The sequence below is a fragment of the Phocoena phocoena genome, chromosome 10 (assembly GCF_963924675.1).
Source record: "Phocoena phocoena chromosome 10, mPhoPho1.1, whole genome shotgun sequence".
NCBI lineage: Eukaryota > Metazoa > Chordata > Mammalia > Artiodactyla > Phocoenidae > Phocoena > Phocoena phocoena.
The window spans coordinates 61,605,332-61,619,768 of NC_089228.1; the positions used below are offsets into that span (position 1 = coordinate 61,605,332).

The 14,437-nt window shown below is 42.2% G+C and overlaps 1 pseudogene; it reads right to left on the reverse strand.

The window, feature by feature from the left end:
• Window positions 1-12,804, reverse strand: part of LOC136129600 (septin-2 pseudogene) — a 41,523-nt pseudogene extending 28,719 nt beyond the window's left edge.
• Between the last annotated feature and the right edge of the window lie 1,633 nt (window positions 12,805-14,437).

Genomic DNA, 14,437 nt, shown 5'->3' on the forward strand with positions numbered 1-14,437 from the left:
CAGGCAACTCACACATCTGCCCAGCTGACGACAAATTTGAAGTTTCCACTGATCAGCACCCTCACCACCCCAGTTTCAATAATTTGCTAGAACAACTCATAAAACTCAAGAAAGTGCTCTACTTACTATTATAGTTTATTATAAAGAACGTCAATGAACTGCCAGAAGAAGAGGTAGATAGAGTGGGGTCTGGAAGTGTCCCAATCACAAGAGCCTCTTGGGTGTACCACCCTCCTTGCATGTGGATGTAGTCCCCAACTCAGAGGTTCTCCAAACCCCACCATTTAGGGGTTTTATGGCCATTTCATTATGTATGCATGATTGATTAAATCATGGGCATGCGTGATTGGATCTCCAGCTCCACTCCTCTCATCAGGGTTTGGGGGTTAGGGCTGAAATTCCCAACCCTCTAATCATATGGCTGGTTTTCTGGCAACCAGCCCCCATCCTGAAGCTATTTAGGTACCACTCCCCCCTCCCTCCACCAACCTGAATCATTCCATTAGCATACAAAAGATGGTTAAGTTCCAAGTGTTTTAGGAGCTCTGTGCCAGGAACCAGGGACAAAGACCAAATATTTATATTTTTATTACACCACAGATGGAAAAAGATATTTCATGCAAGAAGCAACCATAAGAGAGCTGGCGTATCTATACTAAGATGAGACAAAATAGACTTTAAGACAAATGTGGCTAGAGACAAAGGACATTTTATCCTGCAAAGAGGAGTTGGTGGCTGGGAAGAAAGGGAGAGTCAGAAGTTAGGATGCTTGCTTCCCCTATAGGATGGTTCAGGAACTTGGCCAGCCCCAGTATGAGCAGTGCCCGTTAAGGCAAAAATGTTCCAGGTATATGATCTGGGGAAGGTCAGATCAGGAAGAAGACATTGCCTCTAATTCCTTTCCTCACCAACCTCACAGTTCAGCCTGTAACTTTAATCCTGGCCTCCCTGTGAACCCTCAGTGGAGATGATTTCCTGATCACGCTGAGTCATAAAAAAATGCAGTTTATATCTTATTAGGAATAAGATTGAGAGAATATAAACTACTTGGTCAGATGGTAGTTCAATTTAATGGTTGACTGGAATTGTGTGCCTTGAAGATGACTAAGCTGAGGAAAAGAAATGAACAATCATGAATGAATGGGAGAAAAGCACTTGAGAAAATGAAAGCTATTTTAATATAGCTTATGGAGGGCAAAATTCTTTCGTTCTTTTGCTATCTTAATGACATAGTGATAATAAAACCAAAGGATGCATCGATCTTTCAAAAAAGATGTCTTATTACGAGTGGGTGGGTTTTAGTGCATAATGTTATATAAAATATTATATCATGTGTTCACCATAGCACTGTCAAATGGTATTTATTTAGCATTAACACAGATGATAAATTTATCACTTCTGTTTTTTTAAAGTAGGTGCAGTTCTTGCTTGTTGAGATTACACCATAAAAATTTATTTTATGAATTAGATTCATTCCTAAATTGTGAAGAGAAGGTTGTATAATGAACAATTTCCTGGTGATTCATGCACAGCTTTGAAGAAGCATTCATATTGGCTCCAATCAAGTCAGGTCTAAGGTAAGTTTGGAAGAATGACAACTTTGGCATTTTTCTGTAAGAATGGAGAAAACCAGAACCCAAATCACAGAAATTGCACATTATAAAATCTGTGACTCCCAGTGTAACCTTGGCCTTTCTTATCAGGGAATTATGCTACTTTAAAAGGAAACTTTTATGTCTTTAATTGGGAAGTGGAGCATTGGCTTATTTCCATTGTGCAAACTTTAAAATAATTCCCATTAAAATCTGTATTCCTGTTTTGATAGGACAGTAGGCTTAATCAGGGTGACAAATCTTTGGCACTTGACTGGTGTAATATTATGTAAAACACGATGACTGATATTTAGAGGCTACATTGGTTTAAATTAATTACTTCAGTTAATTAGCAATTAATTTTAAATAAATTGAATTGTTTCCATTTAAAATGTGTCCTGTCTCAGCTGTCCCTGCACTGAGAAAGCCTTATTCTCAGAAGCAGTTAATATATGAGTGCAACGTCAATTTTATGGAGCTCTGAGTAAATTTCACCTCATAGGCCTCCTTGATATTTACAAGGCAGAGTCCCTCTGAGAAGGAATGTCAGTGCTGGGTGCATTCAGGGGGCCTGGCCCTGCCCTCCCATTTTACAGATGAGGATGGTGGGGCCCTTTGAGTCTCCCTTTCCTTTAACCCCCAAGTTAACTGGTCCCTAACATCTGACAATTTTGCTTTCTGAATTGTTCTCTGGTTGGTTTCCTCTTCTCTTTCCCCACTCCCATGGTTTATCCATGGCTTCATCAGATTTAATCTGTAAATCTGGTTTTCCTATTTTCTTTTCATTTCCTTTAATATTTCCTTCACATCCTCCAAATTCAGTTATTTATAAAGCAAATCTTGAAAAGAGACTCAGCATCATCGTTAATCGTTAAGGAAATGCAAAATCAAAACCACAATAAGACACCACCTGACACCCACCACATAATACACACACACCATCAAAAACAGAGAAGAACAAGTGCTGATGAGGATGTGGAGAGATTGCAGCCCTTATACATTGTTGGTAGGAATGTCAAACAGTGAAGCTATTGTGGAAAACAAGCTGGTGGATTCTTCAAATTTAAATAGAGTTACGATATAACCCAGCTATTCCGGTCCTGAGAATATACTCAAAAGAACTAAAAACAGGCACTCAAACAACACAATATTCATAGCACCACTCTTCACATTAGCTAAAAGTGGAAATAATCCAAATGCTCATCAAAGGATGAACAGTTAGACAAAATGTGGCATATCCATACAATGGGATATTTATGACTCAACCATGAAAAAGAGTGATGTACTGATATATGCAACAACATGCATGAACCTGAAAAACATGCTATGTGAAAGAAGCCACAGAAGATAACCTATTGTATGATTCCATTTATATGCACTATTTAGAATAGGTAAATCTATAGACACAGAAATAAGATTAATGGTTGCCAGAAGCTGGGGCGGGGGGAATGACTGCTTCTTGGGTACAGAGTTTTCTTTTTAGGTGATTCAAATGTTTTGGAACTTGATATACATGGTGGTTTTACAGCATTGTGAATGTACTAAATGCCAGTGAATTGTGCACTTTAAAATGGTAATTTTATGTTACAGGAATTTCACCTCAATAAAAAAATTTTTTTACGTGGATGAAGGAGGCAGAAAAGGTCAGAGTGATGCCAACGTGAGAAGGACTTGACTCGCCTTTGCTGGCTTTGAAGATGGAGGAAGGGGTCATGCGGTAAAGAAGCTGGAAAAGGCAAAGAAATGGATTCTCCTCTAGAAATTCCAGAAGGAACTCAGCCCTGCCACACCTTGACTTTAGCCCAGTAAGACCTGTGTCAGACTTGTGACCTGCAAGGTAATACATCTGTGTTGTTTAAGCTGCTAAAAAAGGCCATGTTAAATTCCCTTCCTTGGCACCCTCATAGCATCCCGGATGTGTGGCTTTCCTTGCAGTTGGCTCTGGGCTGATTATGTGTAGCTTGAGGTCAAGGCATACCTTTAATCCCCAAGGCCTATACCACACTCTCCCCAAATTCCTGCAGAGATAGTGCTTATAAAAGTTTGTTGAATGTATCAATGGACAAAATTTAGTCCAGAGAGGTGAAGTGGCTTATAGGGAATTATTAAGAGCTGGGAGTGAGTCTTCTTTCCAGGCTGGTGCTGTTATGAGCTGCCTAATGCAATTCAGCAAGAAGAACTTTCCTGCAATTGTATCACATATTTCTATTCAGGATGTGTTTTTTGTGGACCAGGACACTCTAGGAAAGTATTACCTTTTCTCTCTATTCTCCCTTTCCCCATTGTTCCACAAGTGTGGATGTTTGTTTTGGCTTAGAGAAAGTTTTTGTAATTAGGCCGGAAGCAGAAATTGCCAGTGAGATATCTCTCTCTCTGGCTTTTGTGTTTTCTAACGCCTCAGATTTGACAGGTTTATGCTGAGTTCTTTTAAGGACAATCTGAGGAAGAGAGATTTTTTTCCCTTAGATCACAGGAGAGAAATGGGGTGTGTGTGGTGGTTGCACCTTAGGCCCTGTACCTACTTCTGGTGCAGAAGAAAAGAGCAAAGAGATTCTGTTTAAGGAAGCAGGTGGCCTCACCCGTGAGGACATCAGGGTGCTGTGAGAAACTGACCACCATAAGGTCCTGACATTTTGGATCCTGGTGTGACTGCATGCTAGAGGGGTTTTGGAAGGATGGATGCCACACAGATTGGCAGAAAAGGGGTTAGGAATTGTATTTCATTTAATCTAAGGGAAAACATTTTAAAATGAATATTTCTTGCATCTTTGAATTTGTGGACTAAGATCCATACTCACATGTGGATAAATGGAATAAAAGTATCAAGCTACTCAGAGGAGGTCTAAAAGATCCTCCTACTCTCTAATAAGAAGTCCTGTTCTGGGACTTCCCTGGTGGTCCAGTGGTTAAGACTTGGCGTTTCCACTGCAGGGGGCACAGGTTTGATCCCTGGTCAGGAAACTAAGATGCCCACATGCTGAGCAGCCAAAAAACAAAACTTGCTTCAACATCTGAAATGATCCCATTGTAGCTTTTTAAAAATTATGATGATCCTAAAATTACTGAAGGAGGCAATGGTGCAACTGGAAGGACGATTAAATAGGAAGTCAAACACTTGGGCTGTTCCCAGGAACAGGACCAGATGATGAAGGCAGTAGCTGGCCTTCGAAGGTGACCCTTCGAGTGGGTGCTTCTTCAGCCCATTTCCTCTGCCAGGCTCTGAAATAAGGTCAGTGTTGGCAGGCTTGTTGGGCCCTTCTCAAAATCTGTGTGAGGACCTTGGATGGGTATCAAGAGACCTATTCTGCCTCTGGATACCTGGGTTAGAAGGGTGGGGAATGAATGTGATAATGAAGCATGGAGTAGTTGATCAAACCATCCATCACCTACAAGAACAGGGCTCCAAGGAACAGTAATGGGAGGAAGAGGAGCAGGAAGTTGCTGGAGAGGTTAGGACCATGGGTGCTATTTGAGGTGGGGCTGGGGGCCACGTGGGGAAATGTGTGGCCACACACAGGCTGTTCAGAACCAACATGGGAGCACCAGCCCCTTGAGTCAAGGAGGGGTTATGCCCTAGTCAGCTTGGGCTGCCACAGCAAAGCACTGCAGGCTAGGGGCTTCAACAATAGACATTTATGTCCTCACAGTTCTGGAAGCCTGAAGTCAAGGTCAAGGTGCCAGCATGCCAGGTACTGGTGAGAGCTCTCCTCCTAGCTGCAGATGGCCCATCTTGATGCATAATCACATGACCTTTTCTCCCTGTGTGAGTGGAGAAAGCCAGAGAGTGAGAGCAAGCCAGCTTTTCCTCTTCTTATAAAGCCACCAATCCTGTTGGATTAGGCTCCCACCCTTATGACCTTATTTAACTGTAATTCCCCCCTAAAAGCCCTAGCTCCAAATACAGTCACATTAGGGTTTAGGCCTTCAATATATGAATTTTGGGAGGACACAATTCAGTCTATAGCAGGCAGAAAGAGAAGGAGGATGGTGAAGGGGGAGCAGAGAACCTATTCTCCAACCCTTCCTCCAGTGACACCTGCTTCTTCAGAAGACTGTCTTCTTTAAGAACAAGGGCAAATCCACTTGGTTTGTCTATAGAATTACGGGAATGTGGAGAAAATACAGTGCTTTTGTTTCATGTGAAAGACAAATATTTTGTAAAAATCGATAGTGAATTAGAAGGGAGGACTTGAGCATTCCAAGGCACTGAAGTTCACAAATGTGGGATTAATCACCAACATACTGTGAATCCAGTGGTACCAAATCATACATGATAAAGCTCACAAGCCCTGAAGGCGTGGCCTGCTCATTGACCTACTGGTGGTAAACTTGACTGCTGGTCAAACCAGATGCTTTTACAGTCTCCTTTTTACAGTTCCATATCCAGGTCATCAGGAATAATTTGCAAGTAGGTCACAGATTCATATCTGTTGCTGAAGTCAAATTACTGGCCAAGAGGACTGTGGGCCAGGGGAAGTTTTGCCTAGTCCATTGTGTAAGGGTGTTGCTATCAGAGTCTGAAAATAGGCCACCAGCTGAGATTTGACAAGCTGAGGCGCTGGAACTGTGATTCCAATTTGGAGTCATTTGTCACTTGCAACTTCATTAAAATACAACTTGTGGACTCTCTTAGCTGAAAATTGACAAAATACTCCTCACTTTGCCAGAAGGTAGGTCTTCATTCTTTTGAGGGAAGATGATTACTAAAAGCAACATTTGTAGCTTATGTTGGGTGAAGGTAAATGTGACACCACAAATATGATAGTATTCCTACTGTAAATTATGTAGAAATGGAATTAAAAGCTTTTATTCATTTCATGTATGTAATTGAGGTCATAGACTCATGCTGTCCCCAAATAAATATTTCAAGGGCAAAAGTGAAATAGTACCCTGGGAGTCTAATTGCTCCTCTTTGAAGTAACTGTCATATAATCTCTCTTTACCTCTCTATTAGGTGGGCTTTATTTGAGTGGATGGAGTGATGGCTTGTTTCTGTTTGGGCAGAGGTCTGCAGACCAGATGACGAGTAATACCTGGACTCAGGTGTTTATAACTCATTCATTTTCCCCCTTTTAATTAAATCACAATAACCAGAGGCCTATAGTAACTATAACTTCATAAATTAGCCACATAAAAATAAAACAATCCTTGCCAAAAAAAATAAGAAAGATGAAAAGACAAATGACAAGCTAGACACAATTATTGCAACTTATGTCACAAAGAGCTAATTTCTTGAATGGCTACATCATTCAAGGTAGTTAATGTTCTAAAAAGTCACTGTGAACACCGTCTTAGCAAATCCTGAGCCATTGCTCCTGGGGAAACACAGGGGTCGTTTCCTGATAGCTTTTGGTCACAACATTTTTGTCAACCAATCAATATATAAGCTAACCTGTTTTATGTGTGTTTCTGTTTAAAAACACCTTATTTAATATACTCACAGCCAACAGCACTATAACTCACGCCCGAATGAAGCTTGTCAAATACACACATTTTATCCATAGGGCACTTCACAGCCGTCTTGCTCTAAGGAACACTAGACAGACCTTAGCACTGCACTTGGGGGGCCATTTTAAATAGCCAAATCACCAACTAAAAAACACAAAGATGTAAAAGTGCGGCATTAAGTAGACCATGAAAAGGACATTTTTTATTGTATGGGAGCTGAAACAAGAAGGCAGGGCACAGCCTTGCTTGACCTCAGCTGTGCACATTGGGTGACAGATTTTTCCCCTCTCTGTGCGTATCTGTGAATGAACACAAAAGCACGTTGAGTATTGATTTGGGGATTACAAAAAACTTTTAACAAGGGAGTGAATTCACCAATCTGGAATTCATAAGTGAGGTCTATTATATATATAAAGAGTTTATAAAAATCAATAAGAAAAAGACCAGCTACCCAATAGAAAATGGCAAAGGCCATGAAGAGAGTAGGAAACACAAACGACTCCTAAATTTATGAAAAGGTGCTCAATATCTCTCATATTAAAAGAAATGCAAATTAAATTTAAATTACATTGAGATGTCATATTTAAATCTGTCAGATTAGTGAGGATGGAAATTTTTGTTAAAATACTGTGTTAGAGAGGCTGTGAGGGCATAAGTACTCTCATATTCTGCCTGTGGGGGTGTAAAATGATACGATATTAAATACGAGATCACTTGTTCCTTCACCTACCAATTCCATTTCCAAGAATTCATTCCATAGATGTATTTGTATCTGTGCAAAATGACACACATACAATGCTATTCACTGCAGCATTGTTTATAAAGGGAAAAGTCTTGATAATCTAAATCAATAACTCTCTGGTTAAAGGAATGGAACTTACGTTGAAATGCTCCCTCTCTGCTGGTTTATGCCCTTCTGCATATAAAGATTCCCATATTACTCTTATAAAGGAAAATTCTCTTCCCTTTCCCTTCTTCCTTTCTGGTTACTGTCATATCTTATTATTCTACCTTCTTTTCTCACCCAAGATGCCTGAACACAGGTCTCTGCATCCTGCCTCCTTCCTCCTTTCCCTCCTTACTGGGGGATTCCCAGGCCCCTGGGATCCACAGTCCTGCTCTTTGGAAACTGCTCTGACAGAGGTCATCAATATCTCCTCTGATGTTGCAGTCAATGGATGAGTTTCAACCGTTATCTTAAAAGATTTCTTCTTAGCGTCATAGTCTTAACTAGTCCATTCTTTCCTCTTAAGGTCCCCACTTCTGCTACGTGGGCGGCATGACTCCACTGTTTCACTCCTACTTCTTGGTTACCCCTTGTCGGCCCCCATTTTTCCTTTAATCCATTGAACACTCGTGTTCTGGGGAATATACCAGCTCCCCACAGCTCTTCTCATCCTAGTTTTTTCCTTTGAAAATCAATTCAAAGAATTTTGACAAATGTCTACACTCATGAATCCACCCCTACAATCCGGAAGCAGAACCATCCAACAATGTTTCTATTGCTGCGTATTTCTCCATCTGATCCATGACTCTAGCAACCAGTGAAATTCACGTTTGGTCACTACTAATGTTTGCGATTTCTAGAACTTTATATCAGTAGAATCATACACTATGCACTCTTTTGTTTCTGTCTACTTTCACCCAGTATAATGTTTTGATTTATATTGTTTTTGTGTATCAGTAGTTGGTTTCTTTTTATGGTGGAGAACTACTTCATTGTATGGATATGCCACATTTTGTTTCTCCGTTCATCTCTTGATGGCCATTTACGTTTTCTAAAGCCTGTGAGGATATTTTTTTCAAATCTTGTTCTTAGTGCCATCTGCTAATCTTTTCATTCATCTTTTGTCATTTACTATACTACTTGGATATGTAGTTACTTTATGTGCTACAAAAAAACCAAAAATATGATTAAAAAAATATAAAGGACATGTATAATTACTTAGGATTAAATTTTTTCTAGTTTTTAATGATTTGAGGAATACCTCGTTTTATTGCACTTTGCTTTACTGGACTTCACAGATAATTGTGGTTTTTCACAAATTGAAGGTTTACGGCAACTCTGTGTTAGGCAAGTCAACCAGTGCCATATTTCCAAAAGCATTTGCTTAGTTTGTGTCTCTGTGTCACATTTTGGTAATTCTCACAATATTTCAAACTTGTTAATCATTATTATATTTGTTATGGTGATCTGTGATCAGTGATCTTTGTTGTTACTACTTCAACTCACTGAAGGCTTAGATGATGGTTAGCACTTTAAAGCAATAAAGTATTTTTTAAGTAAGCCATGTACATTGCTTTTTAGACAGAATGCTATTGCACACTTAATAGACTACAGTGTAGTGTAAACAGCTTTTATATGCACTAGGAAACCTAAAAATTCTTGTAACACGCTTTATTGTGATATTTGCTTTATTGAGGTGGTCTGGAATCTAAACCATGATATTTCCAAGGTATGCTTGTATTTCCCAAAGGAAATTGCTTCAATTAAGAATGTGTAATCTTTTCCTCCAGAGGTCACTTTTATCTCTGGGTTATTTTGTCACTTTGATGGCAGCAACAATGAAGATTTCTGTAGAAATACATGCTGACATATAAGTAAACCAGAAGCCTCTGACAAAGCTTTTCCTTGATTCAAAGAAATGGTACAAAACATTTACAGGAATTTCAGTTATAAATGTTTATAAATGAAGTGTAGGGTTGTCTGTTACCCAATTGAAATGTAAGCTCTTGGAGACTTTCATTAGTTTTTTTTAAAGTGACAATCATCTCTTCTCACCCTGTTGTTGTTTCCTAAACAACCTTGTCTACTTTCCTAGCTTTATTAACTACCAACATGTGAACAGTTCCTAAACCTCATCTCCAGTGGTGAATCCTCTACCCCATGCATATATTAATATTTTATGTCTCCACTTGGGTGCAATATAGGAACACGTCTGAACTGAATACAATGCCTCTAATATCCTCAGTTCCATTCTTGTGCTCTTCCTGTGTTTGAATTTATCCATTTGCACACACCCCCAACTCACCCTAAGCCACATGTGGTCAATCGTTAAGTCTTTCCAAGAATGTTCTGACTTTGCATCAGTCATGGTCCCAGCTGGAAACTGATGGCTTGCTCACATGGTATAATTAAAGGGTGTAAAAACCACTGTGTAAAGGAGCAGTTCCCCGTGGTTTGGGGAAACCAACAAGGATGGAGCCGTGCACAGCAGAGAGCGCCTTCCACCCTGGTCCTGAAGGGTACAGAGAATGGGCAGTGAACAGGACCCCCAGAAAGTGGTGGGACAGAGGAGACTGCCCGATAGGGGCTGTGACATCCTGGGGAGGGAAGCAGGGAAGCAAATTCTCAGACCTCACTTCATTTTCTCTCTTCTCTTGGTGCCTCCTACAGGAAGAAACCACTGGAAGCAAGCAGACAGGGGCCAGTAGATGCAGTCAGATAGCTCAGGCTTCTAGGTCAGTGAGCAAAGTGGAGTGGCCTGGAGAGCAGACCTGGAGAGCCAGACACAAAACATCCAGCACAGACTCCTTCTGCAGGGATGCAGCAGACAGCTGTTACTATTTATATTAGGGTTTTACTGACCTTGATGTAATTAGTGCATGTTGCCTTTCTCATTCTTTCTATCCTATTCCCTTTGGTTCTGGCTTTCTCCCACTTATTTTCTAAACTGGCTTTCTGCCTCCGACTGGCGCATACTTCCCAAGAGTTTTAGCATCCACTCGGCATGTGGCAGGGGTCCTGCTCTCTGGGGCACAGTGGCACTATGTGTTGGTTGAAGCTGTGTATTTCCCTCAGCAAAGGTCGGTTTCCTAGCAAACTTCCACCAGGGGAGTTATCTTCCCATAAGCTCTTGAGAATATCCCTATATTGTAGGTGACCTGAAATGGATTAGATAATCAGGAAAGGGGGAGGTGAGGATTTTGTTTAGAAGCTGTGATTTCCTAATAATGTCTCGGTGTGACTAAACATCTTTTCTACAAACTTTCATCAATTTGGAGACAAGAAAACATAATATATCTTATTTTGAGAAATTCCACACAAAAGAGCCCTTCTGCTTATCGTATTTCTTCGTTTCTTCACTTTAAGGTGTTCTATTATGTTCTTCTGAGGAGGTGGAACTAGCAAACAAGACCTCTCCTTTCAATTCTTTGCAGTCTGGTATTTGTGAGTTTTAAAAGACTGGTAAATGATTCGGGAATATTCTATAGAAAAGGAGACCGTTTATCACGAACAGCTATTTCCTTCGGGAAATGTCACCTCCTCCATCCGCAAGGTCCTTGTCAGGCCATCCTTCATGAGCTCCAAGGTCAACTTCCCCAGGCTGGGACAGTCATAAAGTCTCATTCCTCTCGTGACATGATTGGGGGAGGGGTGGCTTATGACCCCCCCCTAAGGACCAATAATATCCTTGCCTGGATTGATAGAAACTCTTAAAAGAAAGAAGTTCCTTTTCATCTGGGGTTGTTCAGCTGGGTTGGTGTGACTCTGGAGCAGCTGTTTGCAATCAGGTTCTTATCTGCAAGCAGTAGAAACCCACTCTGGATAATTTAAGCAGAAAAGACATTTAGGAAAATGTCACTGGGTATCAGAAAGAATCCCTAGGATGGCAGGAGAATCAGGTACTGTTGCCAATAACTGGGAATATGGCCCCCAATTATGCCCCAGGACAGGTCCGGTGAGGACACCATTGCCACCGCGTTGAGCCCCAACGTCTCCAGACTGCAGAGCTGACACTGAGCACAGGACCCCGAGACCACCAGAAATGTGAGCTCCTCAGGGAGAAGCCCACTCCATGTTCCTGCTCTTCTTTCTTTGCTTTTTCTGTGTCTAGTTCCAAATGTAGGACGGCTGTGTTTGGTCAGTGTCACCTGGGTTACATGCCTGAGCCCCAGCTGCAAAGGCGTTTGGGAAATGAAGCATCTGACATCGTCAGTTTCTGCAAAGGGAGGGCATGCGCCCTGCTGAGACTCAGGACGTGGGAAGGTCCCTAAAGTGAGAGGAGTTCCAGATGCTATGGAACAAAAGTCACGGGACAAGCAGTCTGCAGAGCTCAGCCTAGGTAGAGAGGGAAGAAGAGCCAAGAAATAGAGAGACAGACAAAACCCAGATGACATGATTGAAGCCTCTGAATCTAGATGTGCTTCAGCCTTTAAAAAAAAAAAAACAAAAAAACCCTGGCCTATTTATGTTAGCCGATGAATTCTTCTTTTGGCCTAAGTTACAAACTCCCTTTTGAGTTGAGCATCTGTCACTCGTCAACAAGAACCTCCTGCCGTATATGGTGCTGCTTTCTTATTAGTGTCGAAATCATATTCTTGCCTCTTTATTGGGGCATTTTTCCTGAGTTTCCTCTGCCAGCACCTTCTGAATACACTTGATTTCTTGGCCCATGGACAGGCCTGGGGGGAGAAGGAGGGAAATTACCCTGCCCGCCAGCCAGCCCCCTTGTGGGGGTGTCTGCCTCATCTGGGGACATGCTCCCTCCCATTCAATCCCCCAGCTTTTCTCTCACTTTTCTTCAGTCTCCTGGAGCTGCCGCTGGAGGCTGTCAGCTAGCTGCACTGATGGGAGACTCCTCCTTGAAGGGAGACCCAGCAGCACCTGTCCCGGTGAGGGTGCATGGAACGGTGGATGTCTTTCTTGCTGCCTCGTGAGGACACCTGACCCAGCAGTGATGCTAACGCAGAGGACAGAAGCCCTTTGGTGAGTTGAATGAAGAGCATTAAGGACAGTGTTTGAGGTCCTGGATCCAGCCATGCTTGAAATCCATTCTTGGGCTCTTCTGTTGCATTAACCAATAAAGTCTTTCCTTTTCCTTAAAAAAAAAAAAAAAGGAATATTATTCTCAGCTGGCGAGCCTGTGAGAGCCATGCTCTGTGTCCAGTTGCAGGATCAAGATGTCCAGTTTGTCTCTAAAATGTGTGGGTTTGTTCAGGGGTCTGTCTGTAAGCACAGGACCAGGAGTCAGCTCCTTCCCCTCCAGGAACTGGCATATCTGGTCCCTGTGGAACTAGTTTTTGAGTGTAGGATGCACCCCAAAGATTTATCTTCTGGAGGAGTGCATGTCTTGGAGCTGTGCCCTCAGACTCCAGGACAGACCTCTTGCTGCAGTTCCCCCTTCATCCTCTGGTCCCCCTACTTCTTGGGCTTGCCCTGGTCACAAGGGGCCTTGTAACAGGGAAGAGCTAAATCAGACTCCACGTTGGATCTGTTTCTTTGACTTTAACCTTTGCTTTTTGTTGCTTTTGTTATTATAATCATACATAATGGCCTGCCTCAGGGAACCCTGCCCACCTGTTAGTGCCTGCAAGAAAAAAGAAACTAACACATCCTCTCACAGAGGCTTGTCATTCCAGGAGATGTTTTGTTTTGCAAAAGGTCATTCCTTTTACTTTACTTCCTCACCACCTCTCCCTCTCTGATTCTATAAAAGAAACTGGCATCCAGACCCAGATAAGATCGTTTTTCAGAGACTCTAGTCTGCCATCTTCTCAGTCTGCTGGCTTTCTGAATAAAGTCGTATTCCTTGCCTCAACACCTCATCTCCGATTCACTGGCCTGTCATGCAGCAAGGGGAGCAAGCTTGGACTCGGTAACAGTGTCACCTCAGCTTCACAGAGCAGGATGGGGGTGAGGGCTGGACACTCCTTCCTGTCTGTGTGATGCCTTCCCTTCTCTGATGGCACTGGGGGTGAGGCCTTGAGACCTTTGGTCCAGGAGAAGTGGGTGAAAGGTAAAGGAATTTAGGGAACAAAACGGGGGAAGTCTAATATCTCCTTGGCCTTCCAGAATGTACACCTTCCTCCTGGATGCCTGAGACACTCTGTGGAGAGCCTGGCTCCCTCATCCCATCTACCTGGGAGGCTGGAGAGCAGATTCTGTACATATCCAGCATGTCCGGGGTTTCTGAGAACTGGCCCCTCAACCCCAACTGTCCCTTCCTGGGGAACTGTGATAAATTTCGGACTGCCAAGAGCTGGTGAACGGGAAGAAGAGGGAAGGACAGGGTAAACCTAAGCTGGGCTGGCCTCTCCTCACTCGCTGGACCCCGAGGCACCTGAGCCCTGGCACACATGTGAGCTGATGAGGCCTTTTGTCGTCAGGAAGCAGCTGGTGGGCTATGATGCTCTGTGATGCAGCCGAGCCAAAGCCAAACGACTCTTAAGACATCCCTTAGCACAGGGAACTCTGTTCAATACTCTGTAATAACCTAAATGGGAAAAGAACTTGAAAAAGAATAGGTAGATGTATATGTATAACTGAATCACTTTGCTGTACACCTGAAACTAACACAACATTGTTAATCAACTATACTCCAATATAAAATAAAAATTAAAAAATTAAATAAAATAAAAAGACATCCCTTATCTTACCCCACCTTGGCGTCCGC